At 39.8% G+C, this 19,331-nt stretch overlaps 1 non-coding gene across 1 annotated transcript; it reads right to left on the reverse strand.

The window, feature by feature from the left end:
• Positions 1-8,434: 8,434 nt before the first annotated feature.
• On the reverse strand, positions 8,435-8,497 carry LOC119473759. Its single transcript, XR_005202983.1, has one exon. It is a non-coding gene; the product is annotated as a U7 small nuclear RNA (small nuclear RNA).
• Positions 8,498-19,331: the final 10,834 nt, after the last annotated feature.

The raw sequence follows: 19,331 nt of genomic DNA on the forward strand, positions 1-19,331 counted from the left end.
ATATGAGGTGTCACATGCTTTTAAACAACCAGATCTCCTGAGAACTCATCATTAGTATGAGGACAGTACCAAGCCATAAGGGATCCACTCCCATGACCCAAAAGTCTCCCACCAGGCTCTACCTCTAACATGGGGGATGATGTTTCAATGTGAAATTTGGGGGAACAACTATCCAAACTATTCACACCTTACTAATAGTATTAAACATGCACAGTTAAATTTCAGATAAAGGTTGTTAATTAGGGAAGACATTTAATTTCTTCCATTGCTCTTAGGGACTCAGATGAATAATCTTCATGTGGTAGAGATAACCCTAACTGGTATATCATTTGTTACTCTAAGTTCCTTTCAGTTTATGAAGAAACAAAGATAAATTGGGAAATGCCACATTCTAGCCTTAACAAACTCTTTAGTTGGACTTGGCCATCTTTTGAGTTTTAAGAACATATACTTCTAAGTGTACAAAATGTGTTTCCAAACTGTATGGCATACAGTTCTAGCATAATACCACGTCAGTCAATTGTAGAAACTTCCAAACGTTTTTTACACTAAGAGCTTTTTGGTCAAATAATTCTTGCTTGGAAGTAAATCCCAGTCTGTATGTGGCAGGCACTATATTAGGCTAAAGATAATCGTCAGCAAACAGCATCTCTACTCTGATGTTTCTTACATATGCTAGAGAGGAAGACAAATGGAAAATGAAGCAAGTCCAGATTTCGATCATTGCTATGACGCAGATAACATAGTTTAATGTAGTGGAGAGTGACGGTTACTGTGGAACATAGGTTCCATGAAGGCAGGGAAACTATCCTGCTTATCACTCTATTTTCAGTGCCTAAATCATAGCAGTTACTGTTTGAGAGAATGTTGTGTGGAAAGAATGAGGGGAAGGCCTGCCTGAAAAGATGGTAGGTTGAAGGGGAGATCTTAAAGGTGACAATCAGCTAGATCTTACAGCCTGATTCCAAAGTGCACAAAGTGCAAGTGATGTGCAAAGGCCTTGAGGTGGAAAGAGTAGAGCAGAAGTGAGACCAGGGTGCCTGGAGCACAGTGAGCAAGGGGAAAGTGGCCTTTGAGGAAGCTGGACGGTGCGCAGGGGACAGAACGTAGAGCACCTTCTAAGCCAATTCTAACATGGAGAGTTTGAATTCTGTTCTGAGAATAATGGGAAACCATTGAAGGGTTTTAAGCATAGAGCGATGCAATCTGATGTGGGTTTGAGAAGGATAACTTTAGCTACTGAATACAGAAAATGGCCAGTATAGAAGCAGGGGGAATAATCCAGTTACAGTAATCCTGGCAAATGTTGATGATGGTGATTTGGATTAAGGTGCTCCAGAGAAGTGAAAGGATTGGAAATCTGTTTTGGAAATAAAATTAAGAATACTTGCTAATGGATCGGATTGGATCGGATTGGATTGGATTGGATTGGAGGAGGAAGGGATGGAGCAAAACAGGAAAATCAAGGATGACGCTTAGGTCTTGTGCTCGACTGAGTGTATGAAGATTGAAAAAACTGGAAGAGGACAGATCTGGGATGAAATCAAGAGCTCTGATTCAGACATTTTCTTTAGAAATTGTGAACTCCTTAGGAGGTATCCAGTGGGTATGTAAGTGGAGCTCAGGAGAGAAGTTTGGCTGCAGAAAGAAAGTTGGAAACCATCAACATAGAGATGATATTGAAACCTGCAGGACTGATAAAATAATCTAGCAAGAGAGTAGAGATAAAGAAAAGAAGGCCAGAATCAAGCTATAGCACCTTCGAACATTTAGTCCAGTATAGGAGCCAACAATGGAGATGGGAAAAATTCAGCAATGAGCTAGAAGGAAAATTAAGAGTGGTGTCCCAATGTCAAAGAAGGCAAGTGGCTCAAGAAGGCGGATGTTTTGGGGAGTACCATGACCACCCACTAGTGATATGCTGAAAGGGCTCACTCACAACTTGATATAAAATCATACTGAAGGCTAAGATTTACTACAGCAAAGGGTATGGTGCTGGAACAGCAGGATACAGATATACAGTGGCAAAACTAGAGAGGTCAGGGTAGGCTTTCTTGTCCTCTCTCTGCAGGGATCCCACATGTTTCTCAGAAATGCATGTTTCTCTCCAGCTGTGAATTGCAAAGACATAAGCAAAACGCCTCCACCCAGGAAAGTCCACTCAAGTCTCAGGACTTTAGAGCTGGTCAAGGGAACTGGTGGTATAGCTATGTAACCAGCCAGGATGCAGACCCCAAACTGGGTACTAGGACACATCAGGAATCTTCACATTAACTTTAAACAATGATACTGTCTTGATATATTTTGACCACTGCCTTGAGGGCACAAAAATGACATAACTAATTAGTAAGCATTTCGGGGAGTTTAGTGCTCAGGATTTGGGTCAGGGTCATTGCCGTGACTGCAGGTCACAAAGATACGCAAGAGCTGAGTAAAACATACTGGCTATGTTAACTCTTTCCTCTTGAGGTCATGCTTTATGTTGAATACAGGTGGAAGTTAAAACTGAAAACCATAAGGTTAATTTCTATATCCCAAAGTATAGTTAGTAAAATTATATTTCTCTCCAGATAGATTCACTCAACTTATTTAGTAAACTTTTATTGAATGCCTAATATAGTTCATGGCATGTGCTAGCGTGAGACTACAGAAGTAAAGAAGGTAGACATGGCCCCTGCCCTGAAGGGGGTGACAATCCAATAAACGCATATGTCATTTGCTGTGTGCAACAATATGATAGAGATCTCATGGCTGAGGCCTGAAGGATAAAGAGAGTTGAGCCAGGTGAAAAGGGAAAAGCAAGGCAATAAATAGCATGTTCAAAGGCCTGGAGGTGAAGCAGCATATTGACTTTGAGGAGCAAAATTTCGGTGTGGCTGGAGGGGAGCGAGAAGGTGAGAGGGGTAGGCTATGAAGCTGTTAAACACGTTTTGCTTCATCCACAGGGAGATACAATCATCCTAAGTGTTCCTGATAATTTTACAATAAGTTTTGCATTCCAACACAGATTCTCTCTTTTTTTATTTTTATTTTTTTGTTGAGACCGAGTCTTGCTCTGTCACCAAGGCTGGAGTGCAGTGACACAATCTCGGCTCACTATAACCTCCGCTTACTGAGTTCAAGTGATTCTCCTGCCTCAGCCTCCTGAGTTGCTGGAATATAGGCATGTGCCACCATGTCTGGCTAATTTTTGTATTTTTAGTAGAGACAGGGTTCCACAAGGTTGTCCAGGCTGGTCTCGAACTCCTGACTTTGTGATCTATCCGCTTTGGCTTCCCAAAGTGCTGGGATTACAGGCATGAGCCACCATACCCGGCCCAGAGATTCTCTTTAAGAAATATGGTGCAACAGTCATTTCTGGAACAAAAAGTAGTGAGAAAATACAAACACACCAAGGTAAATAAGCCAGAGCACCACAAAATGTAATATGAGCTGTGTAAAAATAGTAGCAGTTCCTGAGACCTATCAGTGTGAAAAGTTATTATTTGAATGCCATAATTGAATGGAATTGTTCATTTAAATCTTCAAGCAAGTTTATTTTTATGTCTAGAACTTATTAGAAATGTTTCAATCGTGATTATATGTAGTCTCTTTTCTCTGTTGCCTTCAACGGAGCACAGATCATACAGAAAGGAATGAATTTTTTTAATCAGCAGTTTTGGAGAAAAATTCTATGAATGCCAACCTTATACAAAAACTGACAAACATTCATTATTCAGAATATAAAGAGAAATGCCAGAGTATAAAGGAACAGACACTTAGATTTAAATATAATTTTGGAATATTGTAATTATTATTAACTACAATTATTATTAATTACAACCAGTCATATTTGAGGTAGTATGTAACAGCTGTGCGCACGAGCAGGAACATGAAAGGGAATGTATCCTGGTCTCAGTTTCTAGGCAAGACATTCAAGAGGAGCAAAGACAATGGGAAAATGAAAGCAATGCCACTGCTGAGTATTCAGCACCTTTATGAGCCATGCACTGTGCTAGTCCCTTTGCGATTTTTCCTCCTTTAAGCGATATAAAAACTCTGTGATAAGTTATTTACATTCCCATTTTATAGGCAAGAGCATTTTACAGATGAAGAAATTGATGACCTAAAATGATATCTTAGTAGATGATAGATTTGGTTTAGTAACCCAAATCTGTCTTTTAGCAATTTATGTATTCATTCAACAAATATTTATTGAGTTCCTACTGTCTACCAGAACTTTTGTAAGGGGATGCAAAGAAGAATAGGCCTGGGTCTTCCCCTTTAGGAACTAGGGTGGTGGGCCATAATGGGAAAAGCATTGTAATGGGGCTTTGTTCATTACAGTGAACAGTGCAGTGTAGGGACGCTTTGTAGCCTGCCTACAGCGTGCTTGGTAAAGTTGAGAAATGGTTATCAGGGAAGCTGATGTTTGAACAAAGGTTTGGCTATCACCAAGCAGAGCGATGGAGGTGGTAGGAACTCCAGGTGACATGACTGGGAAAACACAAGCTGTGCTTGGGTAGCAGGAGCAGTCCAGGGAGATGAGAACATGGTGGGATTGTGCTGCAAGAAGCCTTGTATGGCAAGAAGATGAGACTTCCCTTGTACATACGGCCAAACATAAGAATTTGATGGCAATTTCTAATGTATCTTAGCATCTAAGTTCCCTTAATTTGTGCTCACAGGAAAACACATAGTTTTAGAAGGCTTTTGTCATTGCGGTTTAAAAGAAAAAAACAGATTGTTCAAAGAACAGTGATAAATAGGGAAAATATTTTGACTCACGTAATTTCTCACTAAAATTGGCAATATTTGTAGCCCCATGGGAACTATGTTTCCGCAGGACATTCTGTTTGCTGTCCTTGGGAAGCTATCTAAAAAAAGAAAAAACAGAATAAAAAGAGGTATTTGAGGATCAGTAATAAAAGTTGTATACTTTATTGAATGTTTTACTGTGTACTAGCTACTTATCCATATTATTTTAAATCCTAGCACCAACTCTGTGAATTAGGTAGTATTATCCCTGTTTTACAGATGGGAAACTGAGGCTTAGTAAAAATGACTTGCCTGAGACTACTTAGCTAGTAAGGAGCAGAGCTGGGAATTCACATCCAGGTCTGTCCATATTCAAAGCCCGAGTTCTTCCAGTCTCTAGAGGCTGGAGGCTTCTGTGGAGGTGACCTAGGCTACTTCAATAGGTGAGGAGACAGAGGACTGCTTGGGGACACATTCCGTAAACCAGAGCAGCTCATTCTATGAATGCCAACCTTATACAGAAACTGACAAACATTCATTATTCAGAATGTAAAGAGAAATGCCAGAATATCAAGGATCAGACACCTAGGATCAAACATAATTCTGGAATATTATTATTATGAATTACAGCCACTTATATTTGAGGTAGTATGTAACAGCTGTGTACACGAGCAGGAACATGAAAGGGAATGTATCCTGGTCTCATTTTCTAGACAAACCATTTAGGAGGAGCAAAGAGAATGGGAAAATGAAAGCAGTGCCACTGCTGAGTGTTCAACACCTTTATGTGCCATACACAGTGCTAGGCCCTTTACAGATTTTCTCCTTTAAATTATATAAAAACTCTGTGATATATATATTTTTAAAGTATTCACACCTTTGTATTAAATTGGAAAACCACTACTATAACCTGGGGGTAGAGGGGGGTGCTGTTCCAATGACTGGCCTGTGCTCTTTAAGCTGCACTAGCTATCCCACTTTGAAAAGAATGTATGATTATAAAACATTCTACTATAAGGACACATGCACACGAATGTTCATTGCAGCACTGTTTACAATAGCAAAGACCTGGAACCAACCCAAATGCCCATTGATGATAGACCGGGCAAGGAAAATGTGGCACATATACACCATGGAATATTATGCAGCCATCAAAAACGATGAGTTTGTGTCCTTTGTAGGGACATGGATGAACCTGGAAACCATCATTCTCAGCAAACTGACACAAGAACAGAAAATCAAACACCGCATGTTCTCACTCATAGGTGGGTGTTGAACAAGGAGAACATATGGACACAGGGAGTGTAGCATCACACACTGGGGTCTGTTGGGCAGAAATAGGGGAGGGACAGTGGGGGGTGGGGAGTTGGGGAGAGATAGCATGGGGAGAAATGCCAGATATAGGTGAAGGGGAGGAAGGCAGCAAATCATGCTGCCATGTGTGTACCTATGCAACAATCTTGCATGTTCTTCACATGTACCCCAAAACCTAAAATGCAATTAAAAAAAGAAAAAGAAAAGAATGTATGAAACAGTCGAAGTCATGCATACTCCATCTCCAAAGAATGGATTCATTCTTCATGTTGTGGTATATTGACTATAATTTTCTGTTTGTAATTACCCAGATTCCAAGCCTGTTTATAGAACTTATACCTGAGGAATGGAATGGTGAGGATTAAAAGAGGCCGTAGTCCTTGAGGTTTTCTTTGATAGTATCTGTAACTGCTCAAACACAAATTTGACACGCTGTGTAGCTGTAGCACAGGTCATGTGACTGTAGATTACTTTGACATCTTTTTGCATACTGAGGTCAAGGAACTGGCTCTTGATGTAATTCCTCGCATCCTCATAGAAGTTGTTACCATCATACTCTGGAAAATAAATGCTGAGATGGATTAACTTTTTACATTGGGATTCCACATGGGATTTTATAGGAATAAAGGTTCCACTACCAGCAGTGAGTAGCATGAAGTCATTGACGTTGACCAGGCACCTTTGCAAGAATAAACCGAGGATGTGCCCTCAGCAGGTGAATGTGCTGAGCTCTCTGGGGGTGGCAGGGAGTTTGAGTCCCCACCCCTTGGAGTGTGGTATTCTAGTTGATGTATATGTGTTGCTTTGCAAAGGTTTGGAGCCCTCTTAAATTGATCAAAATTGCATCTGTTAGAAAATATTAAATATATTCTGTATATCAAGCCAAATATTAGGAACTTGTGTAAGCAACAGAATATCTTGGTGGATTGCGTGGGTGTTGGGCTAGGCAAAAGATCCCACTGTTGGTGCTCCCCACATCCCCATCCTTACTACGCTCTGGGCAGAGTTACTGGAGTAATAATCTCAACATGCCCAGAAACCCTTAACCACCTCTACTGAATTGCCTGGACTCAGGAGCCTCCTTCTTCACAGCTGAGATTCAGACTTCACTGAGGGACAAGGTGAATGAGAGGGTAGGAACAGTAGGGGGCAGTATCTGGTCATCGGGAACTTTGGAGTTTCCAGTGAGCACAGACTGAGATACCTCAGGTGCTAGGATTCCTCAGAACCCCTGGAGGAAGACTGTACACTAGCTAACAACAAGGTTGATTGGCGGGACAGCATCTACCCAGCCCCCTTAACATCTGGGAGGAGATGATGGTGCCATGTAGGGCCACTTGAACCTGCCCAGAGCATCCTCAGCTCCTGTGGATCCTGGAAGTGAAGTGATTGGGTCACGCAAGTAGCTACTGCCAGTGTGCACCCCTGGGGCCCTGACTTCTACTGAGGGGAAGGCTTTTCCCGTGTGCTGGAGATAGAGATAGAAGTGTATTAAGGGAGGAAAACAAAATAAGCTTTTACAACTGCTAAATTAACAGAATCCCAGGTTGCCAAAACTCTGAGGCTTGCTCAATCAGCAGTCCAAACTGTATTTCCTCTAAGGGACAAATTATGAGCTGGTGTAAAGGTACTTGAAGTCTAGTGAGAAACCATTCAATTTTGAGAAGGAAACTCTAGGGAAATAGAGTAAGTTAAAGGAGTAGAGTGTGCCAGTATGAGAAAGTAACTGTCTTGGAGTTGGAGTTCCAAAACTCAGTAGTCATAGTGTGATCTTAGAGGTCATAAGTGACCAATGAGAAATTTAATAATGCTTTTTGTTACACTCCCTCTTTTTGTATAGCCCTTATACCAAGTTATCATCTGGTAGTCATTTTAAATATAGGTTTCTAAGACAGTAGGGTGAAAATGAAGTGTTTGGTGAAGTCATCTTAATTTTTTTTTAACTCAGTATGAAAGAGATGTTGGTATCAGGTATTGAAATCGGGGAGCTATCAGAATAGGGAAAAATTCTCTATGCCCATAGTCACAAATATACAAATATTTATAAACAATAATGAGTTAGGCCGGATGTAGTGGCCTATGCCTGTAATCCCAGCATTTTGAAAGGCCAAGGCAAGTGGACTGCTTGAGGTCAGGAGTTTGAGACCAGCCTGGCCAACATGGTGAAACTCTCTCTCTAATAAAAACACAAAATTAGCCAGGTGTGGTGGCACATGCCTGTAATCCCAGCTACTTGGGAGGCTGAGGCAGGAGAATTGCTTGAACCTGGGAGATGGAGGTTGCAGTAAGCCAAGATCGCACTATTGTATTCCAGCCAGGGCAACAAGGGCAAAACTCTGTCTCAAAAAAATAAAATAAAAGACAGTTTATTTTTTCTCCCTTTGGGGGTTTTTCCAGCAAAAACCCGAAAGCCTACTAGATAAATGTTAAAAGAGCTGTAACACTATAACAAGACTGTTCAATAATGGTTGAGAACACACACCCTGAAGAACACAGATTGCCTGGGTTCAAATCCTGGTTCTGCTATTCAGTAACTGTGATCTTGAACAAGTGTCTTACCCTATCTGTGCCTATTTCCTATTTTGTAAAATAGAAATAATAATATCTACCTCATAGGTTGTCGAGAGGGCTAAATAAGTTAATCAATATAAAGTGCTCAGAATATGATTGGCACATGAATGCTGTAGAAATATATGCTACTCTTACTGCTGTTACATAAATTGTGATATTTAGCAGCCTTGAAGCATGACCTTGCCATAGGCTTTGTATTTAAAACCCTCAAATTACTGTTTATTGAGGGCATCGTTGATGTCAGGCACAGGGCTAGGCAATGTTCCTGCTGTATCTCTTTTTTTTTTTTTCCCCCATTTATTTATTTTATTGCATTTTAGGTTTTGGGGTACATGTGAAGAACATGCAAAATTGTTGCATAGGAATGAATCTACACAATACCTTATGAGGTAAATACCAACTTACAGCTTTAGAGATCGACTTGCCAGTGGTTGAGTAACTTGCCCAAGGCCACAAGGCAAGTACCTAGTAGATTCAGGACTGGAGCTTCAAGTCTAGAGAGCCTGGCTCTAGCCACAGCTGCAGTTTAGGCTGACCTTGTTCCTGCCAGCACACTTTGGGACCTGGGCCATACAAGTTATAGTGTCCTGAACAGACTCTCTATTTTATAAAAGAGGAACCTGAGGCCATAGGAGTGAATAAATTGCCAGAGGTCACTCTCTAAAGTGTCTCTGATGTCCAGATTAGGAAACCTGAACTAACCTCGAAGCCATGTCTTTCTGTGTAGGATCCAATTGCTTCTGGTATGTTTGGCAAAAAAGACTCAGGGTAAAGTTAGCTACTGAATAACACATTTCATTGACATCTAGAATATTTGTGCCCAGATGCTGTGTAGCAAATCATCCTTCACTTTAATTAGCTTATAGTTATATACTTGACAATGTGAATGAACAGAGAAAAACAAGGTTTTTTGTTTTTTTTTTCAACTTCTAAATTTGCTTGGGAAAATCCTTCATGTCTTTTACAGGTTTAAAAATCATGTTTAACAATGACGTAGTTACCTTAGGAAAAAGACCAGCCTATTTTTATCACTCCTTATCATTGGCCGGTCACAAAGGAGAGCTTTCTATCTTATGTCATCATCTGCACAAAGTATATGTGAGGATATACAGCATTGTATTCTTAGCATTGCTTATAATAGTAAAAAAATGAAAGTCATCTAGTTAATGCCACTTAGTTGTACACTTAGAATGGGTAAATGACAAATTTTGTTATATGTGTTTTGCCATATTTTAAAAAAATAATAGTTTAAGAAACTGGTGAATCGCATACTTTAAATGAGTGGATTGTATCGTATGTTAATGATGTCTCAATAAAGATATTTTTTAAAACCCATACATTCATCCGTAGAGAATTGGTCAAGTTATGCCAAACCCAGTCAATGGAGTATTTTACAACCTTTATTAAAGAATTAGGTAGATTTATATTTTGACCTGGGAAGATGTCCAGAATATATTGTGAAGTAAAGTTGATGTGCATTTCCATATGCTATATACACATGTCTACAGTTTTGTCTTATGGTAACACTCTTGTGAATGTCATTATGCAACTTGGCTTTTTCACTTATGTGTGTTATGTTAGAGGTTGGTACATATAGAGATACTTCATTTTTTTAACTGTTTCAAACTATTCTGTGGTATAATTTTATCTTAGTTTATTTAATCATTTCCACATTGATAAGTCTTTAGGTCATTTATAACTTTTAGATATTTCAAAGAATGCTGTAATAGATACCCTTGAACAAGCACATTAGCTCCATAATTTCCTAAGGTAGGCATTGCTAAATTGAAAAGTACATACATTTTTGTGCTTGATGGATACTGACAGATTACCCGCCAAGATGTATTATTTACACTCCCAGCCCCACATGAGTGTATACATTTCCCCACATCATAACCAACACTATTTTTTTTTCCATTCTAATGGGAGAAAAAAGAATCTCCATTTTAAGTTTCATTTTCACTGCACATGGTGGTATGCACCTACAGTTCTAGCGACTTAGGAGGCTGAGATGGGAGGATTGCTTGAGGCTACGGTCAGGAGTTCAAGACTAGCCTGGGAAATATAGCAAGATCCCATCTCTACAGAAAAATTTTTAAAAACCAGCCAGGCATGATGGTGCATTCCTGTAGTTCCAGCTACCCAGGACACTGAGGCTGGGTGATTGCTTGAACCCAGGTCCGTGGTTGCACCACTGTACTCTACCCTGAGTGGCAGAGTAAGAACCTGTCTCTAATTAATTAATTGATTGTATTTACATGATTGAAAATCAGAATGAACATGTTTCCACATTAATTCCTCATTAAATAAACACTGAGGTACTGCCCCAGATGAACAAACACAAATCTCTGCCCCATGGAACTTCTGTTCAATTCTCTGGGCTGTTTCTATTTCCTCATGCCATTTGCCTATTTTTCTATTTATTCATGCTTTGTTATATACATAGCAAATATTTTTACCTCTTCTGTGGCTTGTCTTTTAAACTTCATTTTTAGTATCTTTGGCCTTACAGAAGTTTTTAGTTTTTATGAGGTCATATTCATCAGCCCTTTACTTTATGCTTTTATTTTTTGTGCCTCACTTAAAAAGGCTCTTTTTGCCCCAAGGTCATAAATATATCCTATATATTTTTCAATATTTTTATGGTTTTAGTCTTTACATTTGGCACCTAACTCCATCTGGAATCTATTTTTGGGAAAGGAGTGGCATACAGATAGATTTCAAGTCTTACGGTATATATTTTTGAGTGCTCAAATTTTTTGAAAGTATGTATGACTTTGATAAGCAGAAAGAGCCATGAGGAGTTGGAAGAGACACTCAGAAACTAGATGTCCATTCTGGGTGGGCCCAGGAGTTTGCAATTTTAGCAGATAACCTCCAGAGAAAAGAGAAAGTGAAGTGGAAAAAAAAAAAAAAGACTGTGTCCTGTGGAGTAGATTCAGGTCATAACGACTGTAGGTGGAGACAGAGCAGAAAGAGCGGCCCCGGGCTAGCCCTGTATCCTGGTTGCTACAGCACCTTAGGAAGGACATAAAGTACATGAAGTGTCACAGCTTTGCAAGAACTGGAAGACAAGCCAGAATGAATCAGAGATGGGATTCTTCAGTATTTGTACTTATAATAGAATTTTTAATCTCTCATCTGGTACAAAAATGAGCTTAAGATAATAGCCCATTTAAAAATAACACAGGCTGGGCACAGTGGCTTACACCTGTAATCCCAGCACTTTGGGAGGCAAAGCAGGTGGATCACCTGAGATCAGGAGTTCAAGAGCAGCTGGCCAACATGGTGAAATCCTGTCTCTACTAAAAGTACAAAAATTAGTTGAGCATGGTGGTGGGCGCCTGTATCCCAGCTACTCGGGAGGCTGAGGCAGGAGAAATGCTTGAACCCGGGAGACAGAGGTTGCAGTGAGCTGAGATTGTGCCACTGCATTCCAGCCTGGGCAACAGAGTGAGACTCTGTCTCATAAATAAATAAATATATAAATAAATAAAAATAACCCAGCCCTGGATTAATGATGAATTTTCATTCTGACTAGCAAAGGTTAGTAAAAGTGGATGACTATGTGTAGGCATGTTAATTAACACTTTTTAGATTCCAGAAAGAGAATGCTGTGTGGCAGAAATATATGCACAAATGTACAAGCCTTCTGTAGATGATTCTTTAAAGACAGGTGGAGTGGGAGCTACCCTGGGCTAACCTACCCCAAATCACTGCACTACCTTCTTCCCTTGACATTAAAACCATGTGATTTCTTAGTGTCTGTGTTGCACCTATGAGTTCAGAAATCCCAGTGCATCTATCAAACACATATGTTTGCTTATTATGCATGTTGTTCTAAATGCTCCTTCACTGCTTGTCACAACCCTGTGAGGTACTATTATAAGCCTCCTTTACACGTGAGGAAACTTAGTCTCCAGAGATTAAACAAGTTGCCCTCTGTCCCACAAGCAGTAGCAGCATTGGGATTTGGACTCAAGTTGTCTGTCTTCAGGTTCGCAAAATCACTCCAATAATGTTGCCTCCAAATTGGCTATTTCAGCAGCTGCATTGTTCAGGAAAGTATTATACTCTGATGAGACTTCATGAGGCAGGGCTAAAAAAAACCTGTGTCAGGAAAAGACACCAATACCTCACTGGTTATAAGACCATGCTGGAAGGAGCCTCTTTAATGTCAAACAACAGAGCCACTGCTCTGGTGCCAGCAGCACCCTTATCCAGCCTTCTGACTTCAGTCATAGTGTGAGCTCTATAGTTCCAAGCAAAGGTTAGCCACGGGTTAAAAAATGGAGAAGAGTGCCTTCAGGTATAAGATGTCGTGTGTTCATGCAGGGATTAGCCCTGTTTAGGCTTAGTTCTGGAAGGCAGGGGTTCTTTAATTGGTTCACATTCCCTGATGGAATACTATGCCTTCCTGAGAATGAATGATTTACATTTATGCAACAGTAAGCAGGAGAATCCCTTGAACCCAGGAGGCGGAGGTTGCAGTGACCTGAGATCGCACCACTGCACTCCAGCATGGGCGATAGACTCTGTCTCAAAAAAAAAAAAAAAAAAAAAATCCAAAGTGGCACCTCTAATCCCAGCACTTTGGTATGTTCAATCAGGAAAGGATGGCTTGAAGAGTAAGTACCCTTATGGGTGGTCTTTAAGAGCTCATCTAATTCTGAGTGGTGGCTGGGCATGTCTGAAGATATTAGCAATTCTGTTGCTGAGCATTGCTGATGTATTGAGTAATGTGAAAACCTTGGCGAATCGTGTTGCCATTTTCCCCTAAGAATCTGCCTCATCCTGAAGCCTCTCAATTGACGTAAATAAATGTACATCGTCAGAAAGGATAAAGCTGACCACTGTGTACTGCAAATGACGGGCACAGAGTTGTGATTGTCCCAGCAGACTTGAGATGAGCTAGGCTACATCGATGCATTATGAGAAGGTATCTATTACAGTAAAGAGTGTCTCTGGAATGGCTTCTTATAATTATTTGGACTTTCTACAAAGGTTTCTGTGTCACAGCCTATGGAAAAGTAGATTCCTTTCAAGAGACCTGACTTGCCAAGCATGGTGGCTCATGCCTGTAATCCCAGTGCTTTAGGGGGCAAAGCGGGAGGATCACTTGAATCCAGGAGTTTGAGACCAGCCTAGGCAACAAAGTGAGACCCCGTCTTTACAAAAAAATTAGCCAGGTATAGTGGTGCATGCCTGTGGTCCCAGCTACATGGGAGAGCAAGGCAGGAGGATCACCTGAGCCCAAGAATTCCAGGCTGCAGTGGGCCGTGTTCACACCACTGTATGCCAGCCTGGGCAACAGAGCAAGACCCAGTCGAAAGAAAGAAAGAATGAGAGAAAGAGAGGAAGGGAGGGAGAGAGGCCTGACTGGTATAATGTATTTATGTGCATGAAATCAGTTCTAGGCCTTTGAATATAGCACCTCGCCCACTCTTTCTTGAGAATAGTTTGCCGATGAGCAATGTGCTGTGTGACCAAGTTGCTTCATGTCCTTTGTGAAATTGGCAGAGCATAAATTATTAATTAAAAATATACAAACTAAGATCAAGATAAGATGTGCTTTAATGGATGGGTAAACTCAAATGGCTTATTAACAGCTTCATTTCCTCATGCTCCTTCTGAAATGGGCATTTCTCAACCTACATTTTAAGGTAGGAGCTGATTTGAGATGCAGGTTAATTATACAGTGTGTTGAAGCCAAATAGTTGGGCTTGGGAGATTTTCTGACCTAAAAATGTTCAGTGGTGGTACCCATGCAATCTTGGGTCTACTCTGGGAAACAGTTCAGAGCCTTAGCATTCAATATTTGTCCTTTAGATATATTGAATGTAAGCTACAGTTTATGGGTATGAGGGCATTATTGACTAAGACTTCAGTAGTTCCAAAGTGGGGAACAAAGAGGAAGATGGCTTTAGTAAAGCTACTGTCTTCAGCTCAGGAAAAGCATAGGATTAGCCAACTGTAAATGCACAGCTTGAGAAATCTACCAACTCCCCAAATAGGTTCAAGTTTCCTTGTGAGCATGTAGCCTACTTTGCAGGTAACATTGACTTTGTTAACAATGTTTGTTAACAATAACACTGTAGGCAGTTAATGTCTCAGAGCTCTTACAGATACAAAAGAAGATAAACTTATAACTTGCAGAAAGCATCTTCTCATTGATGAGTCTAAGTAATGCTCGTCTATTGGAGAAGCCACTCATTAATCGTGACTTTTTATCAGTTTTGTAGGATGGGGAGAGGGACACGGGAGATGAAGCTCTTGCTTTATTTTGGGGGTTAGATGTCTCAAGTTCTCTATTCTGAGAAAGGTAAACATCAATTGCCTCTGAGGTAGTAATAGAATAAGGTCTGTTTTACATTGGAGAAACATTAACCTTAGAGTAAAACAAACAAAAACCCAGTTCAAAGCTCAGACTGTCTGAGCCCAACTCCTCATTTGTCAAATAAGGATAATAATCCCTGCTTTACATATCTTGTGGGGTTTCTGTTGAGGATTAAATGATAAAACACTTTGGAAATTATGTAAAATATCAGTATTTTAAGCAGATATGATTTCCTGAAATCTTTGAGTTTTTCCTTTGATTCCATGTTACAACATCATTTAAATATGCCACCCCTCTGCTATCCTAATACCCCAAATCTCAGTGAAACACTGGAAAAGTCCGAAAGCAATAGTGATTTCTACTGAAGCAGCTCTCCTTATATACCCCTCAATTAGTGATCATTGTTAATGGGTCTGCCAAGAGTGTCATTGCCAAGTACTTTGATAAGCTTGACAAATCTGTTGATAATTTCTTGAGGCAGGGTATTTCAGTGTGTGGAATATTTGGGTACTAGTTCTTGGGGTGTTTTTTGAGTAAAATATTTATATTTGTATTGACTTTTCAACAGCAGGTACAGCAAATTTAACATAGTACCTTGCTACAGAAATTAATTAGTACCCAGTCATGGTTTAAATTATGCAGATTACAGTATGCTCATATTCTTCTTGGCTATCTTAAAAATGAATAGAAACAAAAAGGTAGACAAATATCATATTTACCACTCCTTGGAAAGAGGTTGAGTGATTGTCACATAGATTCTCAAGCTTGTTACCAAGTATGTGTTATGATTTTGTTAAAGGGTAAATTGAAAGGATTCTTAAAGCAACAGATGTTTGGTCCTGCATTGATGCTCATTAAGTAGAGCACCTCAGTTGGCATTCCCGAGCTGGGTGACACGCAGGTGCCTCTTTCTGATACTCTCCTTCCCAGCCCCTGTACCATCCCCTTCCCCTCTCCCCTTCTGTCTCCTCTCTCCCATTTCTCTCCTGTAATATTCCGGCTACTTGCTCTGTTCTACACAGAGTCTGAAAGGGAGCGGTGATCTAATCAAGACTGAGTAAGTCCGAACATTTACACTCCTTCCCCCTCACTCCATTCAAAGCCCAATCTTGAGGAAGACATGGAAGTCATGATTAAACTTCCCTAGCACCCAAACTTTACTGACCCCTTAATCTTATGTTAATCACTTGGCCTTTGCTAGATTAATGACTGAGTGACCAGAAGTTTCAATGATCCCATAAATTATATGATTTTAAACTATTTTTGTAGCTTTTGCTAGTTGTAATAAAAATTTTCAAATGCCTCTCCTTTACTTAACATTCGCATTTGCATGGAGATGATTTTTCTTTCCAAACAGAGAGATTTATTAAAGCTAATGTGCTCGACCAGGTTTTGGAGAGTTTACATACTAATTTCTTAACCCATTCTCTAATATGGCTAGGAAAGCTCTATGTTTTCATCAGGAAGAAGCAGCCTGTGAATTTCTCACCTTGGGGTTTCCATTTTCCCTCCAGGTGGCTTCACCTTTCAGGTGAGCAACCCTGACCTCTCTCTCCTGAATCCCACTCTTACAAGCTGCGCGAGCCAGTGCATGGGGACATAGTTTCTTACCTTTACCTTTTTAAAACCTTTCTCTCCTCACCAGCTTTATATATATATTTTTAAGACTTAATTTTCTTAGAGCAGTTTTAGAGCAAATTTGCTGTACCTACTCTGGCAAAGTCAATACAAAAATAAATGTTTACTTAAAAAAAAACAACCAGTACCCAAAAGCAAAATTGTCTAAAGCAAAATTGAAAGGAAGGTACAGAGGTTTCCCGCATACCCCTTGTCCCTATCCATATGTGCATAGCCTCTCACGATCAATATCCTCCACCAGAGTGGCACATTTGTTACAACTAATAAACCTACACTGAAGCATCATTACCACCCAAAGTGCAAACATAGTTTACATTAGGACTGTGATTCACTTTTGTTGTATATTCTAGGGGTTTGGACAAATGTATAATGACATGTATCTACCATTATACATGCAGTATCATACAGAGGAGTTTCACTGCCCTAAATATCCTGCCTTTTCATCCCTCCCTCCTCCCTAGCCTTTGGCAACCACTGATCTTTTTATTGTCTCCATAATTTCACCTGTTCAGAAGATCATATGCTTGGACTTATATAGTATAGTCTTTTCAGATTGGCTTCTTTCACATAGTAATATGCATTTAAGTTTCTTCCATGTATCTTCCTGGCTTGATAGCTCATTTCTTCTCAATACTGAATCATATTCCGTGGTCTGGATGTACCACAGTTTATGTATCCCCTTAACTTACTGAAGGACATCTTGGTTCCTTTCAAGTTTTGGCTATTATAAATAAAAATGTAAATAGCTGTATAGTTTTTCTATGGACATAAGCTTTCAGTTTATTTTGTTAAATAACAAGGAGCTTGTTTTCTGGATCATATGGTAAGAGTAGGTTTAGTTTTGTAAAAAACTTGCAAACTGTCTTCCAAACTGGCCACTTTGCATTCCTACCAGCAATGAATGAGAGTTCCTGTTGTTCCACATCCTCACCAGTATTAGGTGGTGTTAGTATTCTGGATTTTTGCCACTCCAATGGGAATGCATTGGCATCTGATTGTTGTTTTAATTTGTATTTCCCCGATGATATATGATGTTACATATGATGGCATCTTTTCGTATGCTTATTTGCCCTCTGTTTATCTTTGCTGAAATGCCTGCTGTTCCCATCTTTAGTCCATTTAGTAAGTGGGTTGTTTATTTTCTTCTGCTGGGTTTTCAGAGTTCTTTCTGTATTTTGGGTAATGGTCTTTTATCAGACATGTCTTTTGCAAATATTTTCTCCAAGTCTGTGGCTCACCTTTTCATTCACTTGATCCCTCCAGCTTTTTATTTAGAAAATTTTCAATCCTATAGAAAAAACACAAACATAGTAAAATAAGAACCCACATATTTTTCATATACATCCACCAGTTGTTAAAATTTTGCCACATTTGCTTTATCTCTCTCATGAGCTCCATCTCGTGATTTTACTGAACCATTAGAAGTGATAAACAGCATGTCACATCATCCCAAAAAACACCAATATACCTCTCCTAAGCATGACTTCTTCCTGCCTAATCATGACACACCATTATTAAAGTAAAAATAATAATAACTCAATAATATCAAACAATATACTGCATTTTTAAAGTTCTCCAGTAGTTCCAAGAATGACTTTAATAACCTTTTTTTCTCCCAGAATCAAATCAAGCAAGACTTGCCCATCATCTACAGTCTCACAATCTAGGACAGTTCCTCTGCCTTTTGTTGGCATTGACTGATTCATATTGAACAATTTTATGTGATTGGTTGATTCCTCATGAACCATTTCCTTATCTACAAGCTCTTGGCTTGCCCTCTTACAGTGATGAGTTGGAGTCTCTCCACGACAGAGCCAGACTGGAAATTCTTATCATGCTTTCCAGTCTCATTAACACTGACAGAGTCAAAATCTATGTGATGGCTTCAATTTTGGGAACAGGCCATGTAAGAAAATGTTGTGAAAGATGTGTTTATGGTTCAACACGGTTAGCAGAGGTGACTTGGCTTCCTGCCCTGCCCCCCGTGGCAGCATGCGGCTTCCCAGTTCAGCTGGTCTCTGCTGTTAGGGTGTGGGAATTCTGAATGAGATTCAGTCCTTGGATTTGAAAAGATAATTTGCCTGATGCTTGGTGATGTGAATGTTTGTGACAGTTTTTGTCTTAAAGGACATGCTCTCTGAGAATAGCTCCCTCCGTTCTCTGAATCCACGCTCCAGTTTCCTTTTTAACTTCAATGAGTGTTGGCCTATTTGACTTGATGTGCAGATCTTCTGGCACATACAGCTCTCCTGTCTCTTGGCATAACAAGTTGGCAGTCTATCCCTATGTTATGTATACTTTATATTCAAAATTTTTCTTTAATTGGTCTGATACTACATCATCTGCTAATGTCAGTAGTTTATCATCAGCCAGTTTGTACACCTGAGGCCCTCAAACAAACATGTGCTTACAATGTTTCTGGCATTATTTTTAAAGCTTGTAAGAATTATATGAGATAGCATAGCAACCCCAAGAGGGTAGGTACCGTTAATCCCATAACATGAATGAGAAAACTGATTGATTTAGAGGGATTAAGCAACTTGGAATACCACATGGCTAGTAAGTGACACGTATTCTCAGAGGTGTCTTTTGTAAATATTTTCTCCAAGACTGTGACCTTTTCATTCTCTTGATCCCTCCAGCTTTTTATTTAGGAAATTTTCAAACTTATGGAAAAAAATACAAAAATAGTAAAATAAGCCCCCACTCATTCTTCATATACAGCCACCAGTTG

Source organism: Cebus imitator, unplaced genomic scaffold (genome assembly GCF_001604975.1).
Source record: "Cebus imitator isolate Cc_AM_T3 unplaced genomic scaffold, Cebus_imitator-1.0 Scaffold181, whole genome shotgun sequence".
Classification (NCBI taxonomy): domain Eukaryota; kingdom Metazoa; phylum Chordata; class Mammalia; order Primates; family Cebidae; genus Cebus; species Cebus imitator.